The sequence below is a fragment of the Episyrphus balteatus genome, chromosome 1 (assembly GCF_945859705.1).
Source record: "Episyrphus balteatus chromosome 1, idEpiBalt1.1, whole genome shotgun sequence".
Classification (NCBI taxonomy): Eukaryota; Metazoa; Arthropoda; class Insecta; order Diptera; family Syrphidae; genus Episyrphus; species Episyrphus balteatus.
In genome coordinates this window covers 43,660,842-43,680,741 of record NC_079134.1, presented here as the reverse complement: position 1 = coordinate 43,680,741, position 19,900 = coordinate 43,660,842, and the positions used below count along the sequence as shown (strand labels likewise).

Sequence of the window (19,900 nt, the reverse complement as noted above, 5' to 3'; positions counted from 1 at the left end):
CCATGTTGTTTACAAATAACATAAGCTTAGAACCTGATTGATCATGCGATGCAAATTGTAACTGTTTAATCAGTAGATGCTTTCAAAGTAGAACATTTTAATTAACGAGTGCAGTAGCAAGGTTGGTTTCTTATAAGAAGTAGTTTGCTTTATTTTTTATTTAATTTTTTTTGGCGATTTTTAAAATAATTAACATGGATTCTGTTGCTAGTGGTATGTTAAAAAAAGATAATGACAAAGATAATCCAAAATTTTAAGTCTAAAGTAAATTTTAAAGCTTTTTAATATAATGTGTTTGAGCAGTAAAAACAAACAAATTTTTTTTCTTTGATAATGAAGAAGTTAAGTTGATTTGCGTTTTTCTGTACTGAAAATAGTGTTGAAAAATAGTTAAATGTTTCCTTTATGGGAAACAATCCTAAAACATTGCGGTTTTTTGCGACTTTTTATAATATTGGCTTCAAAAGGTGTTGGGGACGGTGATTTTTTTTTTTTTTTTTTTAATTAGATTTTTCTTTTTTGACACAGGATCGTAATTAACTTTCATTTTTCTTTCAAGAAATAAGCTTTCTGAATTTTTAAAAAGCTGTTCGTCACGTGACATTACAGTAAAAATTTATTTTTTTGGTACCAAAGGTTGAAATATTGAAATTTCGGAGCAAATAGAGAAAAATTTTTGATTTTGCATATATGAACATAGAATAAGATGGCTGAGTGCCTCCAGAAATAACAACACCTTCTTAAAACAAAATATAAATTGGTTGCAATATGAAATATCGTTTCCATGCTGAGCCCATGGCTTTGTTGGACGGCCTCAAATGGATTTTTCAGACCTAAGCGAACGGTCAAAGAGACGTAAAACAGAAGATTTACGTTCTAACTATAATGCCGAAGAATTAAGCTATGCTGCGCCATGCAACTGTGAGAAAAAGGGAAACTCGTTCATCAAATGTAATGAAAAATTAATATTTTCAACTCCTTCACGTGCTGAAAAATATCAAAAGCTTTGAAAAAAATTGACCAGAAAATTATTCCATATACAGCAGAAGAAGCACTTTCAATAGTTGTTGAAGGAAAATTAACTTAGTTTCATAATAACCATATGTATCCAAACTTAAGCCTCAATAAAATTTATTCATTCATTGGACAGCTCGGCGAAGAAGCCCAAGAATCACGAAACAAAGATATAAAGCGTTTCGAGAAAGTTTCCCAAGAAAATTTTCGAGGCAGCAAAATATGGAAGATGTGTTTTATAATCTCTTGGTCTCTTCTGACCCATTAATAAGTGGTTTGAGAAAACTAAATCCTAAAACAAAAAATGCGTTTCCCTCTGAAATACTTCAGTTTCTAATAGAACCAGAGATCGAGCAAGCAGACTTATAGTTACAGTTTCACAACTCACAACTCACAAGTCATTGAATGATATACACACACACAAACTCACACTCATGTTTATTTATGTATATAGTTGTTATCTATGCCTGCATTATTTATTTATTTATAATAACGACTGTTCAACTGTTTTTTTCAATCTATTGAATGTATAAATATTGTATTATTAAATGTCAAATGAAAGAAACCCTATGGCGTAAAGTAAAAAAAAACGACTTTTTTCATTTTTTGCTTCTTTTTTGTGAATTTTCGTGTAAATTTACTTAAAAATGGTGAATTTTATGGAAATTATCTTATTTTGATATAATCATGCAATAATAAATTGAATAAACACAAAAAATAATTTTGGCCATGTTTTTGGGAAAATTTACCTGTGTGCGCTCTACAAAAAAGCTCTTATTAATTTTTTTGGTTTACTCCCGCGTTTCGTAGTTATTCAACTTTAAAATACAAAAAGTAATTTTTTCTCATTTTTTTACGATTTTTTGACGAAATTTTTAGGTATTATCAAAAAATTTGGCAAACTTTTCGAATATTTGTATTCTATGTTGTGTTTTGGTTTCACAGATCCTTTTATATAACTCTCAAACTCTAATACTATCATATTAGATTTCTTCAATAAATTCGAATTATTCATTTTTTCAACTAAAAATTACTTTAATTAATTTTTCGCGTCCGTTTTTTTTTTTTTAATTTTATAAATGCAATTTTGCGTTCAATTTTATACAACAAAATGATTAAATCTAGCTTTTTTGAAAAGATAAAAAATTCTAAACACAAATACCTACACAATCTTTCCCATACAAATGGTATGGGAAATAGAAATTTGCGATGCGGCGGTACTAAATGTTAACAGTAAGGGCTGAAACTTTTACAGTATTTTTTTTTCGTCATTTCCAACAATATTTTCAACAATGCTTTGAACAAAAAAAAAAATTTTTTTTTTGAATCAGTCTAAAATATATACTTTAATTTGATGTCCAAGTTGGGTAAATGACGAAAAAATGGAATTTTTGAACTTTGACAGCTTATAAATTCTAGGTGGTTTAACCGAGTTACATGTTTTATACATTGTTGAAAAGGTATGTTTATCCTATGTATGTTTTATGTTTTATTTAAACAAGCATATTAAAAGCATGAAAAATAAAATAAAATCCAACAAAGCCATGCATGCCCTGACTAAACCCCTGGTCCTAGAAAAATGATCTATACCTTTTTGAAAACGTTGTTTAACGTAGACAAGGACCTCATCAAAAAATTTTGATTGAAAAAAATACAACAAAATCTGAAATCAAATTACCGTCCTAAACAAGTATGCAGTTTTGATTGATATATTAACCCTCTGTAATCACACCTCTTTTTTGCGAATTTTGTTTATACTTTTTCATGTCTTTAGAACTTTTTTCGGTCTCACTATTTTATAGAGAATCATATATGAAATTGATGTAGAATATTCCGAGGAATTTGATCATTGTTTTTATTAGCTTTACAACAAAAGCAGGATTTTGTTTTGTTATTGTTTCGCAAATAAATCAATGATCTGATCTGGATCACGAGGAAAATAAAACACAGCTATTGTATTCACAATTCAAAAAAATTTATTTTCACCCTTATAAAGACACTTCTTTGTGACCACTTTTAATTTTTGTCCTGCCAAATTCGCACCCGTGTGCCGACAGAGGGTTAAGATGCATTTTAATAAAAAAAAATTTCAATATCGTTAGAGCCGTTTTTTATAGAACTAATTTTTTATAAATAATTTTTTGGAAAAAAATAAATAAAATAAAATTGGTATGCCATTTTGTAGAAATTACAAATCAACATCTAAAAAACAAATTTTCAAAAAAATATAATGTCCCGTTTTCGAAAAATTTATTTTTCAAAAAAAAAATTTCAAATTTTTTTTAAAAAATCCCAAAATAATTTTTTTCGGAATTTTATTTTTGGCTTATATTTGAGTTATTTAAGTGCTTCTTCACAAAAAAGTCACAGAATTAAAAAAAAAAAACTTACTTCCAAAATAATCAAAAAAAAAAAAAAGTCAAGCGCTCAAAATATTATGCTAAATTTTAGCTAATAGGTATATAAAATTCTATCCAAAATCTTGGATCAAATGTATTTGCGAGAGGATTTTGTTTCGGAGCTTGAATAAAGCTCAATACTCTACAATCAGGCATGTCAAGCTCAATGGTTACGAGGGGCCAAAACAGCGAGATCAAAATTTGTATGGGCCGCAGATAAAAACTAAAACAAAGTTTTTTATAAAACGACATAAAAAAAAAGAAAGATTATTGTTTTTCATTTACAATTTTTTTCTCAGACCTAGTTGACTGAAGTAACTATGCTCGCATCGACATGTGCTGTACTCTGTACATACCTTGCGCCTACTTTGAAAATAGAAATTGAAATTATATGGCAGTTTTCAAATTAATAAAATCGGGCATACCAACTTCAACGAATTTGGAACTTACACCGGAGTCACACTAGAAATTGCTCGCCGCCATTTCCATATTATTCGGCATTTATTCTATGTTATGGAAAAAAAAAACAAGAAAATCATGAGAACTTTTCTTTCAAAGAGATAATAAAGTTTGGATTTTTTCGCGGAGTATTTTTGATACAGCCGACGACGACGAAACACACGACGCAAATTTACCTAAATTTGACATATTACATGTAGGAAAGTCAAATTCTCGTTTTTCTTCTGATGTCCCAGAAGAGCTATCTAATAAAGTTTCATTTGAATGCTATAACTTGGTCACACGTTCGAAATATTATGAATTTCCCTTACAGTTTTAAGTTTTCCTACATCTAGGTATAGTGGAGTAACTAAAGCTCAAAAATTGGCAATATTAGGGAACCCGGCCGAACAGCTTAGATTTTGATGGTTTTTTTTTTCAAACGTCAGTAATTAAAAATGCTTTAAAGTCTATAGATTAAAAATTGCCGGTGTTGCCGTTTTGATTTTTTAAATTTAATTGAAGATTTTTGTGAACAAAAACAAATTTTTTTCAAAAATTTTTCTTAAATTTCATAAATTAATTGATGCCAAAAGATTGTCTAGGAAATTCAAGGAAAAAAAATATATGGGAGTGAGGGACAATCTTTCATCGTTCAAGCGATAGATGCAATTTTCTTATTAATTGACTTCAAACACAAAAAAAAATATTTGAACACAACGGCAACACCTACAATTTTTAAATGTACATTTTTAAAAAGCTAGAAGCTTAGTCGTATTTGTAAAATTAAAACTAAGTTAATTGAATTAAGGACTTTTGAAAGAATGATAACTCAACTCAGATTTTTGAAAAAAAAAAATTATTGAAAACATTTTAACATGTGGTTTTTAAAACTTTTTCGTAATATAAAATGCATTTTTTTTCAATTTTTTTTTGGCCACATTTATTATGATTTTAAATTATAAAAGGAAATGTCAATATGTATTGCGGTTTATGAAAAAAATTAAAAAGTATTTCATTTTCGAAGAACTTTTTTGAATAGAAGTTTTGGAAAAAAATTTAACTTATTTTTTTTTTTAAGTTCAACTTCTAAATATAAAATTATTTTTTATTAATTTAATAACCCTTACTGTTGAAAGCTAAATAGCAAAAAATTTAAAGTTCTTATTTACCAAAGTCTTTGAGAAAATCAATTATTTCAATGCAAAAATTCAGTTTTTATCAAAAAAACCCATTGAAATTGAAGTAATTTTTAATTTTTTTTTTAACTGTAATATACAGGGTGTCCCAAAAGTAATGGATCAAACGAAGTATGCTAATAGGGGATCTTAAGGGCTCTCAGAATTTGGTAACTTGTTCATCCCAAATCCTTACGGTTTTCGATTTAATGCAATTCTTGTGAAATTTCGAAAAATCTCGACTTTGCAACAGTATTTTGCTTCCTGCTGCCATTATTGATTTTTGTTTTTTACAATTCTTTTACTAAAACATTGACAAATAATTATTAACAATTAATTAATCAAAATATTTTTTATTCCATAAGCCATTTCAATGCAAATTAACTAACAGTTTCAAGTTTTATAAAAAATCAATTTTTTACTTTTATTTGAGAGCAACACCGCAAAAAAAATGTCTATGGTGTGAGAATGGTTTATTATTTTAAAAAGTTGCCCTGTTATTGTAGTTTTCCAAAATGTATAAAAGTTTCCAAAGTTGCAGTTAGATCGCAAAATATTACAATTTGAATTCAACAAAACAGGGTTTTTCAAAGCAAAAATACAAACGAAAATAGAGGCTTTTGTTCAAAGAAAAATAAACAAATAACAGTTCGAGAAAATGTGTTTGTTTTGGTTGTTTTTTGCTCTGAAAACCCCTGTTTTGTTGAATTCAAATTGTAATATTTTGCGATCTAACTGCAACTTTGGAAACTTTTATACATTTTTGAAAACTACAATAACAGGGCAACTTTTTAAAATAATAAACCATTCTCACACCATAGAAATTTGTTTTGCGGTGTTGCTCTCAAAAAAAAGTAAAAAATTGATTTTTTAAAAAACTTGAAACTGTTAGTTAATTTGCATCGAAATGCCTTATGGAATAAAAAATATTTTGATTAATTAATTGTTCCTAATTATTTGTCAATGTTTTAGTAAAAGAATTGTAAAAAACAAAGATCAATTATGGCAACAGGAAGCAAAATACTGTTGCAAAGTCGAGATTTTTCGAAATTTCACAAGAAATGCATTAAATCGAAAACCGTAAGGATTTGGGATGAACAAGTTACCAAATTCTGAGAGCCCTTAAGATCCCCTATTAACATACTTCGTTTGATCCATTACTTTTGGGACACCCTGTATATTACCTTTGCCTCTTCGGAATTCAACTGATAATATTTATGGCCAAAAATTTTTTTAAAATAAATTCATATTTTATTAGAAAAAGTTAGGAAAAATGTCATTTAAAATTTTTTTTTTAAATTCGGAGTTTGAGGACCATTTTTTCAAAAGCTCTTCATTAAATTTAGTGGATTTAAATTTAAGAGATAAGAATGAGCTTCTGGCTTTTTAAAAATGTATTTTAAGATATTGTAGGTGTTGCCGTTGTTTTCAAAATATTTTTTTTGTGATTGAAGTCAGATTATGAGAAAATTCCATTTTTCGCTTAAACCATGGAAGATTGTCCCTTACTTCTTATACTTTTTTTCCTCAAATATCCTAGAGAACGTTTTGCTATCATTTGTTTTATGAAATTTAAGCAAAAAAAAATGGTTTTGTTCAAAAAAAATTTAATTTTAATTTTAAAAAACAATACGGCAACATCGGCAATTTTTAATCTATAGACTTTAAAGTATTTTTAATAACCTACGTTTGAAAAAAAAAAAAATCGTCAAAATCAGAGCTGTTGTTATGTTATTCAAGTTTTATACCCTTTCAGAAAAATGGAAAAAAAAGTATTTTCAATACAGTATTTTTAAAGAAATTTCCTTTGATAAAAAAAGACACATAATACTAGCTTTAAATATAATTATTGACAATAGAGTTGTAGTTTTATACAAACATAATTATTAAAGTAAAAAAGTAAATCAATTCTAGGAACACAAATCAAACTTTTCTTAAACATACAAAATACATTTTACAAAAATTTTCAAAATCAATATAAATTTAATTTTTTTTGCAATCCGTTTTAGGTACGCAACATGGTTTAAATCAGATTGTTTATTCAATAAGTGTAGAGTTTTGTCTTCTCTCTCCTTTTTCCGTAGCTCCTAATAAGGTTTCTAGATTAATCAGCATTAGAAGGTTGACTCTTTATTAAGTTGATCTTTTAGAAATTCATAGTAAAACCTCTTTTAAATAAATCTGTATTTTAAAGTTCTGTACAGAATTTTGATGTACAGAATTTTGACTTTCAGAATTTTGTTCGTACAGCATTTTGCATATACAGAATTTTGACAAACAGTATTTTGGCATAGGTACAGTATTTTGAATACAGAATTTTGCAACATACAGAATTTCGACCCCAACCCGATATATTCTTTTGAAAAAGTGTATTATTTTATTGCATTCATGATTTTATTACTATGTTGTGTATTTTAAGAGAAAATGGACATACGCCCTTTTTGCTTAGTAAAACACATAAGATGTGCAATGCCGTGCTAAGCAAAAAGGGCGCATATCCACTTTTGTGGTTTTTATTAAATTGAATTTTATTGTTTCTGGTTTTTGCACCTTTAAAATAAGTATTTTTAAAAATTTTAAAATATTATGGAGAAACCTACGCCCTTTTTTAATAAGTAAAATACATAAAGAGTGCAAATGTGCTCTTTTGGATAAATGAAAAGAATCGGAAAAATTGCCATAATTTTGTATTTAACTTAATCCAATAAAATAAAAGATGTTTCATAACATTTCATAAGCAAAAATAGACATTAATTCATAATTCAAAAAAATAAAATAATATAAAAAAAAAAACAAACAAAAAAAACATCAAAAATAACACTAGTTTACAAGAATTTTGTTGCCAAAACAAAAATATATTTTTCTGAAGGTTTTTGGTGTGCTGAACTCGAATCCGAAGTCGGCAACAAAAAAAAAGTTTAATTTTGTTAACGAGTGTAATAATTCAACATGAAACATACTAAGTAACTTACTAAAAATGGTTTAGCATTTTACTAAATAGTTTAAATTTTTTCGCTAATGTATCTCAGTCATTTTCCAAACAAAACGGGACGTGTTTTCGAGATATTAAGCCAGTTTTCTGGTAAAATCTGGCTTATGTTTTTCTGGTTAACGAGATACCTCGGGGAATTTGTTTCGCGACAGGCATTTCGATCCCATATTTTATGACATTTGCTTTCAGAAAACTTAATTCGGTATTACGCACATAATACTTGGGTTTTACCACCAAGGGCAAAATGTTTTTTTATGGGATGCTTCAAATCATGACTTGTTTTTCTGCTTTACTTTTACAGTCGCAAAATTTGTCATTAAATCTTTTTTTTTGTGCTTTCTTATCACTTTCATTCGAGAAGTAAATATGTATTTCAAATGGTTTAAGGAACTTGTCACTTCACTATCAATACTTGGCGGAAACTTATTTGCCTGAGGACTGACACATTTGCGAACAACATAGCTAGTGACAAAATTGTTACATATTTGTATATTTTTCTATCAAACAAAAAGATTGCCACAACAAATTTTTCGCGAAATTTGTGACAAATTTTTAAAAAACTCCTGACAATTCATTGTCATTACAATTTTTTTAATGATACCACAACTTGACATTTCTAAAAAATATTTGTATGACACAGAATTTACACAATTGTCAAGTGGTCATTTACAAAATTGAAATAGGTACCTGATGGTAAAAAGATTCGGCCGAAATAAATATTATTATATTTTATCGTTTATTTTACAAACATATATTAAATCCAAAAAAAGTATTCAAAGTTTCTTCTGAAATAACGAAAACTACTTTTTAAATGGTTTTTATATCCTTTTTTTTTGAAGATTGTTTAAGTCGTTTTTTTTTTCTTTATAATATTTAGTGTGTAGAAATTTTCAAAATTTTTCAAAAACGAATTAATCTACACATTTAAACAAAATTTTACCCCTTTTGATTTTCAAAAAAAAAAAATTGAAATTAAAACAAAAAATCCGAAATTAATATTTTTGAAAATTTTTCTTAATTTTTAAACTAAAGTTACTGATTTTAAGTAAAAAGGTGTATGAACCAACAAAGTTGTTAGATACTAAATAAAAATGGACACATACGCAAAGAACTATGGCTTATGTGCCTTTTTTGCTTAGTAAATGGTTCATACGTCCTTTTTGCACAGTATCATGATAGAAAATGGATATGCGCCCTTTTTCGTTTGCGTTTTTGAGCTATTTCAAGTTGGAAATGCGATTTTTTTATCTCCCCCAAAACTAAAGTGCTGCTTAACGTTTTCAAATATGCCACAAACTCAATTTTTTGATTTTTGGCTCATACGCCCTTTTTGCTTAGCATGGCAGAATATTGCAAATAAGGAGACTTGTACTTAGAATAAAATCAAAAAGTGATTCACCTCTTTCATTTACGTCAGTACTCCCCCATACTGTGTGATGAGCATTAGCATCACTACCAATTAGGAGATCTACTTTTTGGCTCGCTGCTGCTGCGATCATTCGCCCAAGTGTCTCTCCTGGAGGCGAAATTTTCCATACAAAATTTCGTTAACGAAATCCTGAACGGAAAATTCTCTTTGCTTTTCGTTTTTCAGTACGCAGCTCTAGCGAAAAATTGGAGAGTTTTCACTCATTTGTCACTTACTTTTTACTATCCTGTGTATTTTTCTTGATTCCAAGAGCAGTGACGGTTTTTTCACTTTTAATTCATTTATTTCTTGCTTTAAAAATTACTTTCTGTTGATTTTTCTTGATTTTAAATTAATTTTGAATTTTTTTATTTTGACTTTGACAGAATACTCGATGATATTTTTTCGTTGGCATTTTCGTTAACGACATGAAATTTTTTCGTTTCGCATCAGCAGCGTACTAGGCTTTAATCCAAAAAAATTAATTTTTCTATATTAAATTTTTAATTGATACAACTAAAGCTTTTGTTAAAAAAAACTGTTGAAATTTTTGAGGTTGTCATTTTAAACAAAGTTATTAGTTAATAACCGTTCAACACTGTGTTATAATAAACGTAAACCACTTTTATTTAACTAATTTCCGGAATGATTTTACATTGAAATTTATTTTTTTTTTTCAAAATTGAATCAACGTTGACTAGTGATGGGAACTATCGAATGATTTGAACTATCGATAGTTAGAAACTGAATGATTTGAACTATCGAATAGTTCATTCATTCATTTATTCATTCGAATAAAAACTATCGAATAAAAACTATCGAACAAACTATCAAATTAAAACTATAGTATAAAAAAACTATTCAAATGAAAAAACTATCGATTAAGAAAACTATTTGAATGAAAAAACTATCGTATAAAAAAACTATTCGAATGAAAATAGTAACTAAACTATCGAATGAAAAAACTATTGGAAGGGAAATAGTAACTAAATGAATGAATGATTTAAAACTATCAAATGAATGAATATTTTACAACTATCGATAGTTTGATAGTTTTTATTCGATAGTTCTCATCACTTACGTTGACCATACTACATTTTACATTGCGATTGCAGTTGAATGTTTTTATCAAAATCGCAGGGACCGGTTTGGAGAAAATTACCTTCCTATATTTTTAAAGAAAATTCTTACATGGGAGGTACCTAAATGTATGGTTCAACTGTACTACTATTACTAAAAGTACGAAAAGTAGGATGAAATAAATTTGCGTCACACAGGTTTGTTACAAATAAAAGCGTATTTCTTCTAAAAACAAAATATGAAATTAAAAGCAGAAACACAATCACGCTTTGCCAAACGCGTTTCGTTGCGTTACGTTGAGAAATCCTCAAAGCGCGCTTCTGTCACTTTGACTTTGAACAGCTGATTGAAACATAAAAACAGCTGTCAAATAAAAAAAAAAACACAGTCACTCACAAAACTATTGGGCCAAGTTTTTAACTTAATTTAAATGTTGGAAAATGAAGAAAGAAATATTATTGTATTGAAAAATACATAAAAATTGTTTTATTCCTTAATCCTATAGTTATAAATGCAATACCAATCAAAATATATTCTTTTTTAAAAAGAACTTATAATAAAACTCAGTCTACCACATCAGGGGTCGAATTACGGCATACGTTCGTTAACGTATGGTTGCTATGTGTCCCTATCTTTTTATACTAAATAAATAGAGACACAAATAGCAAAAACGTTAACGAATGATCGTAATCGTGTGCGGTAATTCGACACCAGCTTTTAAAAGTTTTCATTAAAAAAATGTGTAAGAAATCAAAAAAAAATGTTCATGGCCTTATTATATTTACCACTAAAAACGACTTCTTACTAATATGCCCATGAATCAATTCCTTAAGCATAGTCCATAACAGTAAAGAAACCCTTCATTTGGTTAAAAAGCTAGTTTCCACCTTTTTGCCTTATAATTTTCTGTCAGGAGGGCAATTTCATAATAAAAATTGTCTTACCTTTCAAAAAAATTTACTAAAAATCAACGGTTACACCTATTTTAACATGTTATATTTTTTTGTAAAGCCAAAAACCTTTTCTTTTATACTATTTTTAATTAAACATGTTTTTAAGATGTTTTAATTGAAAGATGAATGACATTTATACTGTAAATAGGTAATTTAATAAACTATAATTGTGCAAAATTGCAACTAATTTAATATTCAAATTCCTGAGATAACGGTAAAAAGATGTTCTTTTTCTAAGAACTTTATATCTTTTGATCTAGAGCACATACAAATTTTATTTATGCTTAATACGCATGCTGGTGATATTAATTTTCATTTAATATATCACACATAACGGTACGTGCTCTACAAGTTACACAATCTTAAATTTAAAAACTTGAAAAATACCTCAAAACAAAAAAATTCTTACTTATTTTGTAGGCATGGTAGAAACATGATTGAAAAGTCATATAAAAGGTGAAATAATACGCTTTCAGATGACATAAAATTAATTATAGGTTTTCATATAAAAGATATGGATTTAAAGGTGATGGAATAAAAACAAAGCTAGATTTTTTCGATTTTTATTTTTTGCAAGAAAAATAATTTTTTAAGGTTTTACTTCTACCACGTGTGAATTGCACACATGATTTTTTTTTTACTTGCGCATCCTTGTGGTTGGTTCGAATATTCATGTTTCATTTTCTGTTAGACTAACAAAGTTTTATGTAAAAATAAATGGAAAAAATACATTTTAAATTGATTAAGATTTATTTTGTATAATAATTTATTTTGGTGTACCAGAGAATTGAACAATTATAAACAAAATCGTAATCCTATTAAGGGGCTTTGTTTCCAGCCATTTCACATTCTTGGCGGTGTTGGGCAGAAATTTATCATACTAAATCTTTTTTTATAATATTTTAAATAAGTTTATTTGATAAAATAACAAAATTTATAAAAGTTTTGTGAAACACAAAAATGAATTCACTTAACTTTAATTAAAAGTTTTTTTCTTTTTTAAGAAATTTCAAATTTGCGGACGTAAATTGAGAAAGGAAAGTGAGTTTACGTCCGAAAACAAAACTGAACGAAACTGAATAATTAAGTACTTATTATTCAAAATTCAGTGCTGTTATGTTTTTTCAAACAACAGAAAACCGGATGCAAAAGAGTCTTGGTTTTCTTTTTTTGTTTGAAAACACATAACAGCATTGAATTTTGAAAACTTAATTAGTACTTAATTATATAAAATTTTGAAAAAAATTAGTTTGAAATTTTTCTTTGTATTTTTTTTCAGTCTTTATTTCGAAAATTATTTTTCAAAAGCTATTTTATAAAACAGGTTTAATTAAAAATATTATAAAAGAAAAGGTTTTTGGCACGTTAAAATAGGTGTAACCGTCTGATTTTGATTGAAGTAAAAAAAAAATAAAATAAACATAAAAGTACGAAAATAAATTGTTACCTTTTTTTTGTGAAACCATTGCAGCAGCTTGAGATAAAGGAAATCTGCAAAATGAGCACATCAAATTGTTGGAAATTAAATGATCTTTAAAAATTGTCATTAGTTTTTTTTTCAATTAAAGTTGTAGAAAAAAAAGCTATGGCCCTTCAAAGAATTTTTTCTTGAAAATGTACATCTATTTTCAAGTATAACTTTCTTATTTTCAATTTAACAGAAAAAAGTACCTTAATCAAAATTGTAGGTAAATGAAATATCTACAAAATGATAAATAAATAAATAAATAAGCTTTCCTGCGACATAATCGATTGATTTTTTCCTGTCGCTTTTTCGTTTCACCTTGTTTCAAATCACTACGATACTAAAGAAGTTTTCACTTCAAAATTGACAAAGGCTTGTTTGATTACCTACCAGAGAACCAAACGAGTCGAGTATTGTTTACGAACATCGAGTACTTACTCGAAAAAAACGATCTCGAACAAACAGAATCTAGACAACTCAAATATGTTCGAGCTTTCCTGTTTTACGAGTATGATGACTCGTAAGTAACCTTACATTTCAAACGAGTTCAAACGATCATTTTTCTGTTCGAGTAATATCGAGTAAAATGATCGTGAACAAAATGTTCATGATCAATGTGATCGAAGAGAAGAGAATCAGTTTGGTACACAAAAGCAAGTCACATTTGTTTTATTAAAATTAATTAATTTGAAAAGATAATGAAATGAAGAAAAATATATTAGAATAAAAAAAAAAAAAATGGAACCTGACTGTCAGTCGAGCACCTTACCCCTACCCTCTAGTTCAGTCTTTTATAAAAATAATAATGCAAAAGGAATTTTTTTAGTTTTATGTTGTAATTTTTTTTCTCTGTGTAACGTCATTTAAATTTGTATTAATTGAAAAGGGGAAAAAAGGGGAAAAAACGGCGCTATTATTTCGAAAGGAAGGACAGTATTCTTCATTTGAGAACTAAAATTGTAGAGGGCACTCGAAGGCAAACCAACTAAATCTTCAATTTAATGAAAACTAAGCTAAATAAAAATGATTAAAATTGCTTCGCTAACGAGCCCCATTACAATTAGCCTTAATGTTATTTAACAATATAATTTATGTTTTTAGGAAGTATTAACCTTCTCGTTTAATATCCATAACAATTTAATACTGTTCACAATTTTTTAACACCCGCTATCACTATCGCAAGTTCACACCTTATAACTGCAGCGATAAGAAAACTGTACCTTTTTTTATATACCGATTTTGAATGGCTATTAAGAAATGAAAAAAGGGGTAACCGTCAAATTTTTTTTGGTTTTGGTTCGATGGGAGATTGTAGAACGTTGTTTAATCATTGGATTTAAAAAAAAACTGACATTTATTATTATTAGTATTATTAGAAATGCCCAATATTTACAACAAGACAATAGTCGGTTTCGAATCCAAAATGTATAAATTTATTTATCAAAAATAAATAGGTCTTGATTACTTGATTTTCCATTTTATAATAATTTTTCAAGTCCAGTTTTGAAACAGTTTTTCTATCAGCTACTATTTTGTTTGTTTGTTTATAAAGTAATAATATTCCTCAAATAAAACCCCTTGTGGTTTTATGCCAGTTATTCCTCTTCATTTGAATAGATGTATCTAACAGTATTTACCACCGATTTTAATACACTCTTTAACAAATGCCTGCATTCCAGAGCCTTCTACAGTAACCCTTTCATGCAGATTTGTAATTTCCCCAATATACCTACCCGAAAAAATAGTAATTTGTTTTTAAATTAAAATAACCTGCTTTAATTGCAGTTGTACCGCAAACAACTGCTAATACTAATACCTATTCAAATTTCTTATAGGAGTTCTTTTTTGTTCTAAAAATTGATATAGGTACGTAAAAAGAAGTTTTTTATAACAGTGTTTTTCTTGAATGCGAGTTTCTTATATACGATTGCTTTCAAAGTTTAATAAAAGGAAAAGACATCGTGTTTTTGATTGTGTTTCTTATAACCAAGTTTTTCTTATATAAATAATTCTTATATCCGTAAAATACTGTAACTAGTTTTTTTTTTATGAAAATTTTTATGTAACAAAAAAAATTAATAGTTAATTTAAAAAAAAAAACATGTTTTTAAAGATTTTTCCTGGTGCAGGTTTTTCCAATCATCATAAAATGTATGTACAAGTTCTATGGAAAATTTGTAAATGACTTTTTTGTTCATTATTGTTTTCTTCATTAGAATAAATTAATACAACACTATATTTAACACACCATTTATCGAAGAAAATTCGCCTCAAAGTCAAAAGAAGTATATATGGAATTTCCTTTGACAACCTACTTAGATTTCGAACTCTTGTCACGGTCTTTAAAATTATCTGTACGCGCCAGCCTTCATACCTTTATGATACATTCCAGTTCTCGCTTTTAAGACGAATAAATCAAATCATTATTCCTCGCTTCTCATGCCTTACGTCCGAGCGACAGTTTCTTGTTAATGCAGCTCGTTTATGGAATTCCCTTCCAACACATGTTAAGAATGTGGACACAGTACGGAAATTTAAGAAAAACTTATTTTTATATTACTCTATGTCCTAGATGGGGCCCCAGTTTAATGATTGCTATTGATGTTGCTGCTGTTCTGTTAACTTGTTTTCTTTTGCTATTAACTTTGTTCATGTAATTTTTAGGGGATGTAAATATTATAAATTGCTTCTATTATTTCTTTTAACTTTTATTTATATTTTTTTTTTTTTTAATTTAATTGAAGATGCCTTTTGTAATTTTCCTTAATTAGCACTTAATTATAAATAAGAAGTAAATCTTAAAATTAAGTTGATTTAATAAAATAAAATGAAAATGAAATGAAACTATCACGGGTAAAAAAAAAAATGAACTGCATCTGAGTAATCAAAAAAGATATTAACATTTATAGCAGTTTCAAAGAATAACATTTTTCCTAATAGTCAAGATGTTAGCGAAGTTTCTATTTTTAATATTGACGGGAAATCAACATTAAGATTAGTAAAAGCACATCAAATAAAGCTTTTTCTTAAAAAATCGCTTAATCAACTTTGCAGATTGAGAGTTTATTTAGAACCATTTTTTTTTTTCATATAATATACCCCCCAAAATCACGTCTTGAAATCCCCTCATCATAAACCAGAACACCCTGTATATCGTCCTTCAATATCAATTACTTTAAAACAACATCACCTCAAAAGATCATGTTAGACTCCGATTGGAAAATCCAAGAACAAGTGGTGATTCAACGATAGGACAGCAAATAATCAGCGTCATCATCCAGTTTTATTTTATATAATTCTACCAAAAAATAAGCTATTTTTTATATTTTGTTAAGTATGTATTGAATTAATATTGTTTTAAATAGTTCTTCTAAGAGTACTTTGTAACAATTTGAGAAGTTTGTATATAAGTTATGAAAAAATAACTTCGTTTAACGGAATCAAATTATTAACCAAAATATTGCAACCAAAATTTATGCGTTGATTGTCTTTTTTTTTTAAATTTTGAACATAAAATCCGTCAAATTATTGTTCTTGTTTTATTAAATCGAGTTCTTTTGAATGTCAAGTATACCACTTTCCTAGTCACTCGACCTGATCATGATTAACCGAGTCTGGTTCTTGCAGCGGTCATTTAAAATAAGATTTGATTTTGTTAAAAATCAGTTGACAAAGTGTAGACCCATGGATCGCACATCTTATGATTCGGTGTTTCTTTAACCAGTGAAATAATTATTTTGTGTGTTTGCTTCTTTAGTGTCTTATCTTAGCTTAAAATTTGATTTCAACTATTTATTCTACCTTTTTTTTCTTTTTAATTTTTTTTTTAATTAAAGAAAAAAAAATAATAGTTTCACAGTTTCTTGTTTAACCAAATAAATATAAAACTCGTGTATGTATTATATAAGTCTAAGTTTGAATTTATAATTAAAAAATACATATTTTAAATTTTTCGTAGCAAAATGACCACTTATTATAAATTTGGAAAGTTATTGGGCATTATGATTGTGCTAGAAATTCTGAACAAAGTTCAAACACAACATCCAAACGACTTGAATTTTAAACAGCTTTACCGGTATACCGATGAGCCCGAGATAAATGTGATTAAGCTGGGAGATATTGAATACAACTTCATGGAATTAGATATCCCTATCAGTTTATATAGTGAAACATACAATCGAATTTATGTAAGTTTTTGAAAAATCAAAATTTTATTTATACATATATGTAGGTTTAAAAAAAAAAGGAATAATTTTTTGAAAACAATTATATTTTTCAAGAAAAAGCGAAAAAAATATGTCATTTTGTAAATAAAAAGTTGGAAAAAAAATTATACCCTCTAAAAGCCTAATATTTTTTTCTAAGGAATAATTTTTAATATTTACCACAGTTATGTCAGTACGACACCTACAAAAAGAACTGGAATTTTTCGAATTTAATCATTTTTCATAAAAAAAGTTTAATCCAATACTGTGTCACTTTATTGTAATCCTCATTCAATTATGAATTAAAAAAAAATTAGAAAAAAGGTTAATACATATCTCATAAAATAATTTACCAACAAATCCAGCCAAGGAAAAATTTAAATAAAGAGGTTTCTTAGAGAAAAAAATTGTTCTTTTTTTATTTTTTGAAATGAATGAATGAATAAATTTCATTGGTTCATTTCGAGAAATAAAAAAAAAAAAAACAAAAAATAGCATTGAATTTTGGAAACTAAAAGTACATTAATACATAAAATTTTGAAAAAAAATATTTCGAGTTTATGTTTCCGATTTTTTTTTTATTTAAATTTTGATTGATCATAAAACTTTTTCATAAAACAGCTTTATTAAAAAACAAAATAAAAGGTTTTTACTACACAAAGGTATAGCACGTTATTGTAGCTGGAATCATTGATTTCTTTGACCAAAAATAACGGTACCGGAAAAGTTTAGTCTTATCGAAAACAGCTCAAATGATATTTTTAAATAAATCAAATATTAGTTTGCAGACAAGGGGTTATCTTTTAATGACATTTTATTTTTTCGTAAATCGTAGATCCGTTTTTGTTTTATTTTTTTTTTTAATCTGATTTTCTCCTAAATGACTAATTTAATATCAGCGATTTTTTTTATAAATAAAAAAAAAACATTTATACAAATTAAACAAAAAATAAAATATTTTTAAATAAATCAAATATTAGTTTGCAGACAAGGGGTTATCTTTTAATGACATTTTATTTTTTCGTAAATCGTAGATCCGTTTTTGTTTTATTTTTTTTTTTTAATCTGATTTTCTCCTAAATGACTAATTTAATATCAACGATTTTTTTTATAAATAAAAAAAAAACATTTATACAAATTAAACAAAAAATAAAATTTTTATAAAAATATTTGGATTCACCTTTAGTTATAGTGTTTTTATCTGTTTTTCCTGGTTTTTATCAAGTTAAAAAAAAAAATAAATAAAACATTAAAAGTGAAATTTTAAAGTTGGAATTTTGTTTTAAAAAACAATTTCTGCTTAGCTATTCATTTTTTGGTGTTAAGTTGTGATTTTCACATTGTGTTGTTCCAGAAAATTAATTGTAATTCTTTGTTTTCTGCAAACTAAATTTTAAAAAATAGTATTGCATAAACACAAACATGCCGATTTCAATTGCATAGTTTTAGGTTATTATTTATTTAAATTTGAATTATAACGGCTGCTAAAATGAATTCATTATCGGTAAAGAAATTATTGGCGATGGAGAAAGAATGTGTTTTTGTTGGTTATGTGATGGATTTGCCCATATGAAATGTGCTGGTCTTAATGTCAAAATAATTGAAGGTCTTCTTTAAATTGGTAATGGTTTACGCTGGTTCTGTAAGAACTGCAACTGCAAAAAAACCACTGATTTGTTTCAAGTCCTAAAAAAAACTTTTAATGATATTTCAAATGATTTGAAAAAAATACAAAAAAGTTGTCGGATTATGAATTGCTTTTCAACGACATGAATTTCGAAGACAAGGATTTATCGCCAAAACGTAAGAAGACAGAAAATAACGTTATCTGCGTTAAAACAGGGTCGAGACTATTTCTCGCAGCTCCTTCGCTCAACACCAATAATTGAAGAAATCCCTAATTCTCGCAAAAAAGATCTTCTTCGGGTGATAAAACTGCTAGCTCGCAAACCGTCGCACACTGGGGCAGCTCCATAGAGATCAGTGCGCAAAAGGTCACTTTTAAATGTTGTCAAAAGAAGAAAAAACTTTTTCTTTTCTGAAAGTATACAGTATTTATGATATGAACACGCGATCAAAGTTGACAAGTTCGTTGTGAAATTTGCAATTGGGAAAAAGTACATAAATGAGTTCCTTTTGTTTTTTTAATAACTTTGTTATTTATTGTGCCATTTAAAATATGTTCATGGAAGGTACAGATGTGAAGATTTCTTTTTTTATTTTAAAAATGAAAAAAAGAATTCTTGTTAAGGGATATGAAGAGCGAGGGTTTTTTTAGACGTTGTTTTAGTTTTTGTACAATATCTTCCGTGGCGGAAAAAGTTTAGCAAACCTAATAATTGGCGAAGACTAAGACATACTTCTTTAGTAAGAATGTGAAAGCAGAAGTGCTTAACTTCTGCCGCCTATTCTTTTTTTTTTCATTTTAGAAAAATAGTGTTCGCGATGGGGAAAATACGATAATTTAGGCGACAAGAATTGATAACGGTATTTTGTAGAAGAGTTCAATACAATCATTTTTTACTTAGGCGAGAGGGGCAATTTTCTAAAATATGACGAAAAATTAAAAAAAATTATTAAAAAACAACGGCAACACCTACAGTTATGAACGATACCTTTTTCAAAAGCCAGAATTATACACTTAATTCCAATTTTTAAATCAAATTATTTAAATTAATTGTTCTCTAAATAATCAACTATAAAGTCAAAATTTGAGAAAAAAAATTAAAAAAAAAAAACACATTCAATACTATTTTTACCAAGACTGA

The 19,900-nt window shown here is 27.3% G+C and overlaps 1 protein-coding gene across 6 annotated transcripts in view; it reads right to left on the bottom strand.

The window, feature by feature from the left end:
- The window catches only part of LOC129905836 (mitogen-activated protein kinase-binding protein 1), a 438,084-nt gene that overhangs the window by 155,832 nt on the left and 262,352 nt on the right, over positions 1–19,900 (bottom strand). The window lies entirely within an intron of this gene.